At 39.0% G+C, this 16,482-nt stretch overlaps 1 protein-coding gene across 3 annotated transcripts in view; it reads right to left on the bottom strand.

The window, feature by feature from the left end:
• The window catches only part of GRM1 (glutamate metabotropic receptor 1), a 418,597-nt gene that overhangs the window by 182,731 nt on the left and 219,384 nt on the right, over positions 1-16,482 (bottom strand).

Genomic DNA, 16,482 nt, shown 5'->3' with positions numbered 1-16,482 from the left:
TTGCAAGAGGATCTCTTGAGCCCAGGATTTCAAGGCTGCAGTGAGCTATGATCATGCTTCTGCACTACAGCTTGGGCAACAGAGCAAGGCCCTATCTCAAAAAAAGGGTGAATAAAATACAATTCATAGGAACAAAAGAGAGCAAGATATCAAGGAGACGTAGAAACAAAAAGAGGCAGAAAGGGAACTGCAATAAGGGAGAAAGAGGAAAGAATGAGCATATTTCTGGTTGATAAAGGCAAAGTGCCAGGAAAAGTCCTCTTGGGTAGAGCAGGCTGCCTACCTTTGCATTTAGGATTTTTAAATTCAAGTTTAGCTCAGTCATATGCACATAGGCACATGATACATATTTTATAGGATGAATTCAGGAAAATGTACATCCCAAAGCATTTTTTAAGTGCTTAGGAGCTCATTTTCAAAGAAAATTTTGCATGAATATCACTGTTGCTGATAGAAATCAGGCCAAGTCCTCAAACCAGCATTTCAGTGCCTTTAATTCTATTAGAAGTTGTAAAATCTTGGCCGGGCGCGGTGGCTCACGCCTGTAATCCCAGCACTTTGGGAGGCCGAGGCGGGCGGATCACAAGGTCAGGAGATGGAGACCACGGTGAAACCCCGTCTCTACTAAAAATACAAAAAATTAGCCGGGCGCGGTGGCGGGGGCCTGTAGTCCCAGCTACTCAGGAGGCTGAGGCAGGAGAATGGCGTAAACCCAGGAGGCGGAGCTTGCACTGGGCCGAGATCGCGCCACTGCACTCCAGCCTGGGCGACAGAGCGAGACTCCGTCTCAAAAAACAAAACAAAAAAAAAAACAAAAAAAAATAAGTTGTAAAATCTTAAACTAGCTTCTTCAACCTGAAAACCTGAAGAAAATTGCTCATACAACAGTAACTATTGGGCAGTTTAGTTAATTCTGCTACTAAAACCACAAATATTTCCTTAGAAAAAAACTAATTTTTTTTTTTTACGAAAGAACAAACGGATGGAAAGTGTGTTCCATGTGTATCCTGGATGTGTTGGTTAATTTTATGTGTCAACTTGACTGGGACATGAGGTGCTCGGATTAAACATCATTTCTGCATGTGTTTCTGCAGGGGACTCAGTAAGCAAATTGCTCCCCACTGTGGGTAGGTATCCTCCAATCCATCAAGAGCCTGAATAGAACAAAAAGATGAAAGGGGAAATTTGCTCTCTTCACCTGAATCCTTGAGCTGGTTCATGAATCTTCTCCTGTCTTCATCTGGTTCTCACAACTATACCACCAGCTTTCTTGGGTATCCAACTTATAGATAGTGGAACATGGAACTTCTTAACTTTTATAATTACATAAATCAATTCTTTATAAGAAATTAAATGTAATATATATTGTATATATACACACATATAAATTATATATACATAGGTACACATATTACACAGACAGACACACACATGCACACACACATATAGGTATGTATTCTACTAATTTGTTTCTCTGGAGAACCCTAAATAATACACTGACTATTCATTTTAATTTAAATCATAAAATACTTAGTGACTTAATGAACATTCATTAACTACAGGACTCTCTGCTCAATACTCAATGCTCCATAGCCACTCTGGGGCTTAAAAACAAGAGGCTGTATTTCCTGTCCTTAAACAGGTTATGATCTGATTGTGTAAGGTGAAAACCAGTCCCATTATAATTTTCAAATAAGGATGCCTATGTATACACTTATAAGTGCCTATGGGCCATAAGAGAATTGAAAAATACATGCTAATGAACGAATGAATCATATCAGGATGGGGATAGAAAAGGCCTTTACTGAAAAGATGATAGCAGAAGAGATAGACTTAAGTTCCAGAATTTCAAAAAACAAAGAAGGATGAGAGACTCTTCTTTAGGTGGAAAAAAAATGGCATAAAACAAAACACAGAGGCAGAAAACTTACGTGCTGTTCAGGAAAACATTTAGCTCATCTGGAGCACGGAGTAACACAAAAGCAGCAGTGGGAAGGCCTTGCAGTGGAGGGCCATGAACACCCCTGGGAAATCCACATGCAATTATGTAAATAACAGGAAACAGTTTTTCTGGTTGCAAAGGAAACAATTTCATGAGAACTTTAGGAAGATGACAGGGAGCATTGTATAGGATGGACCACAGTAGAGAAAGCCTGGAGTTTAGAATCCAATGGAGTAGGGGAAAAAATCACTAAATGTTGGGGTTTGAGAAGGCCCACGGGGTCACCACCCTTTTTTCTCTGCTCAAATTCTTCATCAACTGAAATAGATAAAGGAGATGGCTGATGAATACAAAAGTGCTGAAGATTATGGCTTAGGAGTACAACACAATCAGCTTCCTAATATAGAGCCCTAGCCTTAGATAAACTTATCATATGCAGAGTCCTCTACAAAATTTAGGACATAAAGGAGGAGAGTGGAGAGAAAGGAAGATGGAGGGAGTTAAGCTACATAGGAGGACTCTTTCCCCAAACACACTGGGGGAGAAGTGAAGGGCCAGATAGAGGCCTAGGGTGGTATAGTAGAGGAACACCCTCTTCAAGAATTTGGAAAATGTGTTCTTCCATCTGCAACAGAAGTGCCTCTATTTCCTTGGTGAGAAAATGATAACTGACACTGAAAACCAGCCAAGGACTCTCTAAGCACTTTACCAATATTTTATCATTTACTATTCAGAAGACCCTAGGATATGGGCTCTATTATTTCCACTGTACAGTGCTGAAAAGGGTAGGACAATTAGGCAAGATGGCATAGCTCACAGTGGCAGACCCCAGATTGAAGCAAAGTTCAATTATTTGCCTGTTCTCTTTGACTCAAGCTGTATCCAAGCCAGCAGACATAAGTGTATCCTGACCCTCTACCAAAAAGACCGTTGATCAGCAGAGGGCTTTGGGAAATGCCTACTGGTTAGGATACAGCTTGAGTCAAAGCACCAGAATAGTGCCACAACACGGAAACCAACTGAAACAAATACAACTCCTGGATATTGTCATGAGAGACTCAGGGAAGAGTTTTAGTAGACTGAAGAGAGTGAATGCTTGATTAGAGACACAGGAATGAGTGGACAGTATACAATGGAAGCAAAATGTATATACAGTACTTTCAAAAAATTTAGCATGCGAAGAAAGATGGAGTTATGGAATGGTAGCTTGTGGGAACAGGAAAGTTGAACAATTGTGTTCAGATAGTTTGTTAGGGCATCAGAGAACATTTGTAAAAAGAGATGATATTGCCAGTAGAGAAGGCCAATTTGAAAGAAAATGAAAGAGGGCAAATTCAAGAACTTGAGTACCAGGAGATGCCAAAAGGAATGAGATCCAGATGCAGGAGAAATGATACACCTTAAAATTTGAGGGATTCTAAAGAGAAATCTCAGAGAGGAAGGCTTCAGATACAAGTTAGGGAAATCACCCCATAGTTTGATAAGGATAGATCAAACACTAAAGGTTTGAAGAGAGATTGAAGAGAGATTGCCACAGTTCTCCTTGGAAATGGGATAGGGAATCATTAAAAATAAAATAATTACAGTAAATTACCCAATTATATTAGATTGAAGATCTTTGATCAAATGTATTATGAGTCTAATAATGCTTTGGTGAAAGACTAAAATAAAAAATAAAGAATTCAGCCAATTATTTCATTAATTCAAGCCTCAAACCTCTAAACCAATTAACTCAACATCTTAGGCCAAAATATATTTTTGTGCCAAAAATATCCAAATAGGTTTTTCAATACAGTCAAGATTAAGAAAAGGTGTGCCTAGCCTCAGGAATCTCATTTCAGGGAGCAACAGCAGATGTTTGTGTGCAGAGCAGAAAAATTATGATATTTCAAGAAGGGAGTTGTAGTTTTGCTGAGGCTTAATATTACTAGTATTATATATATTATAGTAAAAATATTTTATATTATAAGAATTATATATAATATTAATATTAATATTAATTATTAATTAATATTAATTGTACTAATCTATATTATAGCAAAATGTGTTCAGCCTGTAGGTTGTAACCCATTCATAAGTCATGAAATCAATCTCGTGGGGGCATGACTGGGCTTTTAAAAAGTGAAATAGAATAAAATAGAACAAAACAAAGCAACATTTATGGTAAGAATAAGTGTGGTAAGAAAAGAAACATCTTTCTTGGTTATATATAAATACAAGCATACATATACATATGTGACTCCTAGGTCATGATGTAAAAGGCATTTCTTGCTATGAATTGTGATCAAAACATGTCAAAAGTGATTAATTTAATAGATCACTTTAAAGTCATCACTTTCATGGTTTTGGCTTGCAAGAATCCATTCTTCCTTCTCAGCATCCCAATTTCCTTTTGCAGAATTATTTCCGTCTGAATGTCTACAGATTTGCTGGGATGGAAACCCCAGGGCCTTCCTTCCAGTGTGGAAGCCGGAAGGGGTCGAATCTGCCAATTCAATACTCTCTCCTGGGACTGAGTCTCAAGCAGGTCATATAAAGAGGAAAAACAGGAACAGCTGGCACACACTCTTTCTTGAGGTGGCATCCAGACCAGTTTGTTTCAGCTATGAGACCATTTCTGTGATTCTTGTTGCCTTAGTTTCTGCCCATTCCCTGGCTTCGCGTCAATAATTTAAGTCCTGATTTCCTTCCAATAAATCCTATTTTCGTAATTAGCCAAAGTTGTTTATACTCAGAATCAAAGGACCCTCAAACTTATACATACACACTATCTAGTTTAAACCTCACAATTATCCTGGGACGTAAGATTTTCAAAAAAAAGTGTACATTATTGTTTTATGAAGAAAAAGTAAGATTCATGGTGGTCTGGTAATTTTGCCAAAGATTATCTCACAGGTATGGGATTTAGCCCATGTCCCTGTGACTCAAAGTTTATGTCTTTTCTACTGAACAATGCACACTGAACTGCCAATAGCAGACAGCCATGTATTTCACATGCAGAATAATTTTATGCAAAGATTTGTCAGTGAATAGTTCTTATTTTGTTTGAGTGAACTAAAATCAATAATTTTCTGTTCACTTCAGGAAAAAGTTCAGGAGTCGAGATTTTACACAAGGTCTTAAGATTATGCACCCGAGAAAAAAATACAGCTTAGGGTGTTCTGCTGATTGTTTCATTGATTTTAGGAAACAAAGGTCTATCATGCTACTAATTGCATTCCCTAAGCAATAAACCAGAATTCTGGAATGCTTAAGATATATCAAATGAATGTGAACAGCTTAGGAGTTACCTCAAGAAATATATCAATGTTAACAAACAAGAGATAAATTGAATAATTCAGCTGAATAACCCCATTTTTCATCAACAATAAAGTTAAACTTCTTCATTCCTCTAAACCTCCTCCCAAAACACACACATATTCACAGAAAATCATTCAATCAATCATTTATTCATGTTAATTCTTTTGTTACCATCCCTGTCCCTCCATCCTATACTACAATGTTCATGTACTGAAGCCTGGACTGTTGCTAATGCTTTTAACTTAAATCTCTAAACAAACCCTCAATTTCTGCAAATTCATGCTTCATATTGCTGCCACAGGATCTTTATGAAAGTAGAACAGAGCATAATTCTCTATCACTCATACTTAAAACTCCCAGTGTGCTTTCCATGATTTAAATAATAAATTCTGATATCTTTATTTTAATATCATACAATGTATCAATTTTTTTTGAGATGGATACTTGCTCTGTCTCCAGGCTGGAGTGCAGTGGCACAATCTCAGCTCACTGCAACCTCTGCCTGCCGGGTTCAAGTGATTCTGCTGCCTCAGCCTCCCAAGTAGCTGGGACTACAGACATGAGCCACCATGCCCAGTTAATTTTTGTATTTTTAGTAGAGACAGAGTTTTACCACGTTGGCCAGGATGGTCTCAATCTCTTGACCTGGTGATCCGCCCACCTTGGCCCCCCAAGGTGCTGGGATTACAAGTGTGAGCCACCGTGCCCAGCCAATTTATCAATATTTTTAAACTTGAGGTATTCTAAATGCACCATACAGTTTTGTATCTGTGCTTTTGCCCATGTTTTTCAGCTATGTAAAATCTCCTCTTCTAACCTGTCCTCCTGGAAAATTCTAAAAGTCTAATTTATCCTTTTATTTTTTTATTTTTTATTTTTTTTGAGTTGGAGTTTTGCTCTGTCTCCTAGGCTATAGTGTAGTGGCGGGATCTCAGCTCTCACTGCAACCTCTGCCTCCCGGGTTCAAACAATTCTCCTGCCTCAGCTTCCCGAGTAGCTGGGATTACGGTGGCCCACCACCATGCCTGGTTAATTCTGTATTTTTAGTAGAGATGGAGTTTCACCATGTTGGCCAGACTGGTCTTGAACTCCTGACCTCAATTAATCCACCCACCTTGGCCTCCCAAAGTGCTGGGATTAAAGACGTGAGCCACCACACCCAGCCTAATTTGTCCTTAAAAACCTAGTCCTGATGTCACCTCCTTCAGGAAGTCTCCCCAGATATTTTTCAAACATTATTAAAGAGTGAATCAAACCCTTCTTTATTATCTCTGTTTCTTGCAGATAAAATCTTTGCTTCTTTATTTAGTCAACAAATATTTTGCTACTCACTATTTTCAAGGCACTTTTCTAGCCTTTGGACATATACCAGTGAATAAAATGAACAAAAATATCTACCTTCCTGACAGTAAACTAATAAGGAAAAATAAGTAAAATATATAAAATGTTAGATAGTGATAACTTCTTAGAAGAAAAAAGAGGGACAAAAGGAAGTGTCAGGACAGAGAGTTACAATTCTATGAAGGTGGTCAGGGGATGCTTCACTGAGATGTATTTGAGAAAAATCCATGAAGAATGTGAAGGCATGAGCCTGGGGAATGTATGAGGAAGAGCAATTCAGGCAGAGAGAAGTACAAGGTCAAAGGCATCCTGGTAAGAATGTGCTGGGAAAAATCAAGAAAGAGTAACTGATTCAAGGTTGAAAGATGCCATCAGGGGAGACGAGATCACAGAGGATCTGGGCATGAGCTTTGAATGAGATAAGAAGCCATCGAAGAGACAGAAGTAAATAAGGGATATGGTTGGAGTTGATTTATAAGGATCATACTCACAAATTCTGCCCTTATCCATGTGCCCAAGTCAAATGCTGAGAAGAGATTAGACGGACAAGGTGTCTTTACTTAAATGTCATGCTTCTGAACAACTGTGAAACACAGCATCTGCTGCTTTCGGCCTAAGGTAATTCCAAGTAGGACCTGCCAGAGATATGCAGCAAGGCTGCCCCTCACTTCTAATATTTAAATTTTAGGTCACAAATAATTCAAAGGGGAATAATGTATGATCTACTTTCTCTAGGTTTGCTGATTTGTGAATATGACACTGATACCTGAAAATGGAATGAATGCAGGGACAAACATAAAAGGACCCTGGGGTTAGAAAAGCACCATGAAAGAGGACTAGGAAAATTTGGAGGTTATTTTACTGATGAAGCTTTAGGAACTTACACCAATTAAATCAGAGTGGGAGAAAGAAGGGATAATAGACATGGAGTCAGTATTTAAGATGCCTGATTGTAAGAGGGCCAAAGAAGGGAGTTTCTTAATATATTTTATGGTTTTAATGTAGGCAATTATCTGTCTGCAATCGTTTAAATTGTCCCATTTAGAAAGAGATAGATGGCCACTAACGTTTTCACTTAGGCTTATTGTATATTCTTCCAAGCACCTTATGTGTAAGCCTGAAAATTAGGGAAACTAAAACCAGTACTTCATTAATCAAAGGATTGCATCTGGATTGCAAAGTAAAATGTCAGAAACCTCGAAGTTCTTTAAGACATTTGTCTTGCTAAAATAGTCCCATCTGTCACCTTAGAACCAAAAGAAGTACAGGAAATTATGGTGTAATTTTTCTCACCTTTATGTAATTTTATAGTTCTGATTTATTCAAACATTTCCAGTAACATACCCTTAAATCTGTCAGCTACATAATTATCATGCCACTGCACCTACAGTGAAAAGGTATGGGGTTCGTAATAGAATGGGCTCTGGGACCAGACTCACTGGGTCCAATCCTGGCTTCACCATACGGTGTTGGTCAAGCTGTTTTACTTATCTGTGACTCAGTTTTCTCCTCTGTAAAAAGACGTATCCTGAGTAGGTAGTATCTTTATAGCAGTGTGAAAACACACTAAGAGAATTAGAATCAATTTATAAACAAAAGAGCTTTAATTGAGTCACAGTTCTGCATGGCTGGGGTAACCTCAGGAAACCTACAATCATGGTGGAAGGCAAAGAGGAAGCAAGGACCTTCTTCACATCATGGAAGGATGGTTTGTGGGGAAGAACCAGACATTTATCAAACAACCAGATCTTATGAGAACTCACTCACTATCATGAAAACAGCATATGAGAAACTGTCCCCATGATCCAGTTACCTCCCACTAGGTTCCTCCGTTGACATGTAAGGATTATGGTGATTGCAGTTTGAGATGAGATGTGGGTGGTAGCCCAGAGCCAAACAATATTATTCTACCCCAGCCCCTCCCAAATCTCATGTCTTTACATATTTAAAAACAAATAATGCCTTCCCAACAGTCCCCTAAAGTCTTAACTCATTCCAGCATGAACTCAAAAATTCAAGTCCAAAGTCTCACCTAAGACAAAGCAAGTCCCTTCCACCTATGCACCTATAAAATCAAAAACAAGTTAGTTACTTCCAAGATACAATGGGGGTACAGGCATTGGGTAAATGTTCCCATTCCAAATGAGAGAAATTGGCCAAAAAAAAGGTGCCATAGGCTCCGTGCAAGTCTGAAACCTGGTCATTACATTTTAAAGTTCCAAAATAATCTCCTTTGACTGCATGTCAGCAGGACACACTAATGCAAGGGGTGGGCTCCCAAGCCCTTGGGATGTTCCGCCCCTGTGGCTCTGCAGGGTATAGCCCCCTGAACCCACCCCCTGGCTGCTTTCATGGGCTGGCATTGAGTGCTTGTGACTTTTCCAGGCACATGGTGCAAGCTGTCAGTGGAGCTACCATTTTGGGTTCTGGAGGATGGCGGCCTTCTTCTTACAGTTTCACTAGGCAGTACCCCAGTGGGGACTCTGTATGGGGGCTCCAACCCAACATTTTCCCTCTACATTGTCCTAGTAGAGGTTCTCCATGAGGTCTCTGCCCCACCCCTGCAGTAGACTTCTGCCTGGACATCCAGGTATTTCCATACATCCTCTGAAATCTAGGCAGGTTCCCAAACGACAATTCATGTTTTCTATGCACCCATAAGCCCAAAACTACATGCAAGCAACCAAGGCTTGCAGCTTGCATCCTCTGAAGCCATGGCTGAGCTGTACCTTGGCCCCTTTTAGCCACTGTTTGAGCTGGAACTGGGGGGATGCAGGACACCATGTTCCAAAGCTGCACAGAGCTGCAGGGTCATGGGCCAATCCCAGGAAGCCATTTTTCCTTCCTAGGCCTCTAGACTTGTAATGGGAAGTGCTGCTGTGAAGGTCTGTGACATGCCCTGGAGACATTTTCCCCATTGTCTTGGCCGTTAACATTCAGCTCCTTATTACTTATGAACATTTCTGCAACAGGCTTGAATTCCCCCCAGAAAAGTGGGGTTTTATTTTCCACCACATGGTCAGGCTGCAAATTTTCTAAACCTTTATGCTCTGCTTCCCTCTCAAATGTAAGTTCTAATTTCAACCCATTTTCCTTGTGAATGCATTCAACTGAATGCTTTCAGAATAAGCCAGGTCACATCTTGAATGCTTTGTTGCTTAGAAATTTCTTCTGCCAGATACCCTAAATCATCTCTCTCAAGTTCAAAGTTCCATAGATCTCTAGGTCAGGGGCAAAATGCTCCCAATTTCTTTGCTAAAGCATAGCAACAGTGACTTTTGCTCCAGTTCTCAATAAGTTCCTCATCTCCATCTGAGACCATCTCAACCTGGACTTTGTTATACATATCACTATCAGCATTTTGATCAAAACCATTCAACAAGTCTCTAGGAAGTTTCAAACTTTCCCGCATCTTGTTGCCTTCTGAGCCCTCCAAACTGTTTCAATCTCTGCCTGTTACCCAGTTCCAAAGTCTACTTTTTACCTCACTCCTCATTTTACTTCCACATTTTACCTCACTCCTTGTACCAATTCTTTGTATTAGTCCATTTTCACACTGCTATAAAGATACTACCTGAGACTGGGTAAGTTAGAAACAGAAGAGGTTTAATTGGCTTACAGTGCTGCATGGCTGGGGAGGCCTCAGGAAATTTACAATCATGGCAGAAGGCAAAGGGAAAGCAAGGACCTTCTTCACATGGCAGCAGTGGGGCAAGGAGTGCCAGACACTTATCAAATAACCAGATCTCATGAGAACTCCCTCACTATCACGAGAACAGCATGGGAGAAACTGCCTCCATAATGCAATCACCTCCCACTAGGTCCCTCCCTCGACATGTGGAGATTACAATTTGAGATGAGATTTGGGTAGGACACAAAGCCAAACCATATCACAATCCAATCCACCTATCCTGACAGTAATTTATACAGCTTTTCTTGTATCTTTGTAACTCTTCTCATTCACCATGCCTAAGGGCTTATCACACTAGTGCTTTTTAGAATGAAAGCAGCTACACTGGTATGGTTTGCTTCTGTAGGAAGGAAAGAAGAAAAGGAAGGGAGGGAGAAAGGAAGGAAGGAAGCAAAGGAGGAGGGCTTATTAAGCAGAAAGCTTTTGTCTAAAGATCTAGTATTTCTCCCAGAACAGAGCTTCCTTCCCAATTCTTAAGACCCAGCATCCAACAAAAGATTCCTAGGGAAACATCTAACAGAGGTTCTTTCATTCTTAGTACAACTTGATGAGTCTCTAAAATGTAGGTTGATTTTATCACATATGTATATATTATATATACTATATTAGTGATATAGCATACTATAATATATTATAATATATAATATATTAGAATATATTGTTATATGGTTATATTACTTATAATACATATGTAATATTATGTGTGTGTATATATATATATATAGTTTACTTTTTTTTTCTTGAGATAGAGTCTTGCTCTGTCACCCAGGCTAGGGAGCAGTGGCACAATCTTGGCTCACTGCAATCTCCACCTGCCGAGTTCTAATGATTCTCCTCCCTTGGCCTCCCAAGTAGCTGGGATTACAGGCAGGCACCGTCATGCCCGACTAATATTTTTGTATATTTAGTAGAGACGGGTTTCACCACTTCGGCCAGGCTGGTCTTGAAGTCCTCACCTCAAGTGATCCACCCACCTCAGCCTCCCAAAGTGCTGAGATTACAGGCATGAGCCACCAAACCCGGCCATATGTACATCTCTTAAACTGCTTTAACATTGGTTCCTCTAAAGCAGCAGGCTACTTATTTTCAAGTTGTTTCAAGCCTTTTTCTAAAAGCTGCCTCCCCACTCCTTTCACCATGCAGCTGTATCACTAAGTTAGTGGCAGCTAGGTCACTAATGACATACGACCCTTGCCAGATAAGTGGCCCCACAGATGGGCATTTGATCCCAAGATGTAACACAGAGCCTCCCTCTCCAGAGAATTTAGAATGGGGACTGATAAAGAAATCTTTTCTCAGCAGCAGATTGACCCTGCTTGTCTCATGTAAACACAGGTGCCTACTGAGGGCCGTGTGTTATACTGTGTGGACTGAAGAAGAGAAGCTGGCCTACAGAGAGAGGGAAGTATATTGCATGGGAGCAGGAATGTGAGAACATCCTATTGATACTGATGTCCCTCATACCAGTTATTTTCCTGATTCCTGGATGTGGCCTTCCTCCATATTATAAATTCACCATTTTCACCTCAGTTAGCTCAAATAGGTTTCTATAACTTGGATCCAAGAGAGACTCCCTTAATACAACTGGTTTCATCAAAGTTCAATGTATATCAATAACCTATTATTATCCAGATACCTTGTAAATTCACCATTTTCACCTGAGTTAGCTCAAAAAGGTTTTTATAAATTGGAACCAAAAGAATGTTAATATATCTGGTTTCATCAAAGTACAATATGTATCAAGAACCTGCTATTATCCAGACACCTATTTCATATATTGGGTTTAAAAAAAATAAAACAAAGGCTGCATTGTTTTATTGCACTGCATTTTAGATGACACATTTCTCTAGAAATAGCAGAGATGAAACAGATAGACTGTGATAGAACATGGTGAACTTCCCACTGTCAGTGAGAGTCCCTAACCTTTCTATGGATTCTGTTCAAGATACAGCTATTAATAAATAGTACTTAACCCTTGGCTGTCAGCATAATCTAGCCTTTGATCTTCTCTTGCTGAGAGTGTACATCCATAGATTGACTCCCACAGATCATTAGCTGTACCTTCCAAAGCTATTACAAAGAGCCATCAGTCACCTCACCTGGCTGGCGAGGTCCCCATTGAGCCCTGCCCCTCCATAGCAGCCTGATCTAGGAATCTTACCGACTTTCCAATCAAAAGAATCTGTCACCAAAGCTCTCAGCTACAGCAAACTACTCTGGTCAAGCACTGACAGTGTCACCTGAGCAGTAGGTACAGACTCATCTGTTGCTAAGTTGTTGAAGGCAAATTGGTCCAAATGCCTGCTCTCTGGAGTATAACTGCTCATGACCGAGAATTTTCCCCTGGAATGTTACAGGCCAAGACTTCAAGCACAAAGAGACAGCAATAAAAAGAAAGCCCTGCTCATTTGTTGTTGTTGACTCTGATATTTATAGAATTTAAAATTTATAAGCATCATTTAATTTATGTTTAGAATAAGAGTGTACATCAGAAGCTACATATTTTTAACAGCAGGAACTGTGGAAGATTGAGACAAGTTAACCTATTGAAACAGGGCTTACAGAATACAATTTAATAAAATAGCCACTATATCTTATTGTATTGCTAAGAGAAATATTCACAAGTCACATCCTTTGAAAGGCACTAAGACCACAAATGTTAGACAGTTGAAAATGAAATTCTTTCTTGTAAGATTTAAACAGTTGGTTTATAGCTATTAGAAAAGGATTCTGTTCCTTAGAGGTTCTCAATTATATTTTACTTTTAACTATAATGAAAAATTGTCATATTAGCATTAATCTTGAAATTATGAAGTGTAGGCACTCTGAGAAAATGAATGTATTCCCCATATGTTTGTGGTGGGAAAATGGAGGTTTTGAATATTTAACTACTCTCTATAATCTTGCTATAATTATCCCAACCTGTATAAAATCTGATCATCTGTCCTTGACTTTTAAAACCACCTATTTCAATCTTTGCATCACTTTTGGTAACAGTATCAATAAATAGTAATTATGATAAGTATTTTGAAGCACATAGAATGTTAATTTTTTATCAAGGTGTTTATTTGTAGAAACCTTGAGATTTTAGAAAACATAAGTTTCACATCTAATGTTTTGCCTCGTATAATTGTTGAGCCCAGAGACTGTTTTTACTTGAACAGTTGAGGAAGAAAAGAAGTAGAAATCATTTTTGTTGCCGCCACATGTCCTACTTTTTTCTATGAACTTAAACCTCTCTCTTGCACATTTATATTACCATTGTTGCCCCTGAACACAAATGAATTTTTTATCTTTATTTTATGTTACCTTTCTATACAATTAAATTTATATTTTCAATCGTTTGTTTGCTTGCATCCATTAGGAGTCATTAAAGCGTAAACAGGGCATAGGGACTGCAATTAACCTTGAGAACAAAAGAACAATTTATCACTTTACCAAACAACAAAACTCACTCTTATTGTTAATAATTCATAATAAAGGCAGCAACTATCAATTAAGTTGAGAATAGAAGTGGCAAAACAGGCACAGTCATCAAATTTACAATAGCTAACTGCTCTCTTCTGAATTATCAGCAATAGCTGAGAACTACCCAAAGGTCTGCTGATGGCCACAGTAGAGAATGATTAGTGAATTCATGGCTGCATGTCTGGTTTACTCCTATTTCCCAAACTGAGTAAATAAATGAGAACTCGCTAATCAGGACTATATGGGGTTGCTAGGAAATAAAAAATTTGCTATTATGGGCTGTATCCAACCTAGCAAGGAGTTTGATCCAAAACTTCTATTACACTAGTTAATTAGCACTTAAAACAAATATATCTACAAGAATTTATCAGTACTGGTCTGATTTGTAGGCTCCCCCAAAACCCTGCCCAGCCAATGAAGTAGCTGGAATAGAAGGAAAGGTAACTGTTGCCAACTGATCCAACAACTTTTGGGTTCTTTTTATTTGTAACAGTATACCCCATAAATCTGAGGTGCTTGAGGGTTACCTACCTCTGCCAAACACCTGGACATTTACTGAATAGACTTTTACTGCTAAGAAGGCAGAGAACTGTTCATACATTGTATTCTGTAAAAGAAGCCCCCATTCTCATCATCTTTAGGTGCTCTCACTATTCTATAATTCTGGCATGAAAGAATTACTCAAGGCAGACACAAGAACATTCCAGAGATAGGATTCTGTTACTCCTCTGGTTTCCATTAAGAAAACAGAAACCCTCCTAAAGTAATGGCTGGACAGAGTACCATTTAGGAACTGAGTACAGGAACTTTCTTGAGGTCCGGACTACAGACATTACTAGATACTTAAACCCTATTTAGAGCATCTTTAACATATTTTAGCTGATGCATATATTGTGAATACATTCTATTTCACTGATGAAAGGCCATTTATGACACTCTTCATGTTAATTAAGACAACAGTTTCACTAATATAAATTCATGGCTTGCATTCAATATGTCTTTTAGCCAAGGTTGCTGTGTTAAGATCTGGATTGCTGACAGGTTTGTTGCTGCTGCCTCTGGCTTACTTAATTAAAGGTCAGGTGACCTCTCAGGGACTGAGCATAACTGATTAGAATGCTTGAAGTACATGGGTTATAGCTTAACCTAAATAACACACACACAATAGCATACATATTCTCCATAGACAGGGAATGATAATATGAACCCACAAGCATTCACTTCTTTATGTTAAACAATTTCTGTATCTCAGATGGAATCATTACAAAGTCTCTCATGTCCGGTGTGCTGTAAAATTCTTTTTTAAAGAGAAAGGGAAATGGAGACGGGAAAATATTCTAGGCCTTCAGATAGAGAGGCATTACAAAAAAGTGCTTGCATTATAGAGGGAGGTACAGCGGAAGCTACCCATCGTTCATTTTCTGTATTTTCCCTACTACCTCTCAGGTAATGAATAGAGAAAAGTAATGACCAGATCCAGAAGGGTGTCGACAGAGCACAGGAATTTCATGCAACTGGCTTTATAGAAACTGATTGAAAAGTATTTTCAAAGTCGAAAAACTGGAAAAATGTTTAAACTTTTGAGAATCTTGGTGGGTGACATGTGATCATTTTAGAAAATATTCTTCCATAAATTATGCACATGAAGATCGGTGTCTAAGGTCTGCCAGGTCTTTTCCATACTCTTTGTTTCTGGTTCTCAAAAATCCTCAACATCTGGTCTTCTTTCATCAATCCTATATTACTTATGAAATAAGGCAGCAAACTGCTGTGGAGTAATTTTGGGCTTCGAAAGCAGACAGAGCTGAGTACTGAAGAGGGCTCTACTGCTTGCTAGCTGTGTGACACAGGTTTCTGTGCTGTGAGGATTAGAGCTCATATATGTAAGCAATCTGGCAAAGCTCTAGACACATGGTAGTCACACAATACATTGTAGGTGGCATAATCACATCTCACCTGGAGCTCTTTACCCCATATAGGGCGATGCTGTCACTGCGCTCCTGAACACAGCTTGCCCATTCCTGACTCCGAGCCTTTACACATGCTGCTCCTTGGAATGCTATTCCTTTTCAACTCCAGCTCACATTCAAGTCAATGAAGATGTCCTTGTTCCCCTTTGATATTGCTGTAAGATACTTCATAACTAAATTTTTAGAAGCCTAAGGCTTCCCTGGTTATTGGTCCTAACATCCTGGTTACTGAACAGTCAGAAACTTTCACCACTGGACAAAGAGAAAAGAATAACAGAATATTTACCATCTGCAGGTGCCCAGTAGGTATTTTATAAAACCACTGTATAGAATCTCACTTCTGCCAAGTGGGAATGGGGATGAAGATACGGAGTAGGGCTCTTACAGAAATATAACATAAAAGAATAAAATACTGAGTTAGGATAAATTATTCAGGACAAGGCTGAAAGCTGGTGGAGAATCAAATAGTGTCAGAAATGAACCAAGGCATGGATGTTAAACAGTTGGTGAACCTTGGGAACCTAAGGGAGGGAATTGCCAGAGAAGAGTGGAGCCAAGAGGGACTGCTTGGCAACCCCAATGCATGTGAAGTGCTCAAAGAGTGTATGGAGACCATCGTTTACAAAAAGAAATACATGCATCATTAAAAAAAACAAATGCAGGAAAATATTACAAAAGAATACCAAGATCTTCAATCCAATATTATTCCCTTTTAAGAAATGTTTCATTTCTGATTCCTTCCACAAGGCCATGAATTCCTCAAAGGTAGA

This window comes from Macaca mulatta, chromosome 4, assembly GCF_049350105.2.
Source record: "Macaca mulatta isolate MMU2019108-1 chromosome 4, T2T-MMU8v2.0, whole genome shotgun sequence".
In the NCBI taxonomy this organism is placed as follows: Eukaryota; Metazoa; Chordata; class Mammalia; order Primates; family Cercopithecidae; genus Macaca; species Macaca mulatta.
The sequence above is the reverse complement of the archived record's forward strand: the minus strand, read 5'-3'. Positions and strand labels throughout refer to the sequence as shown.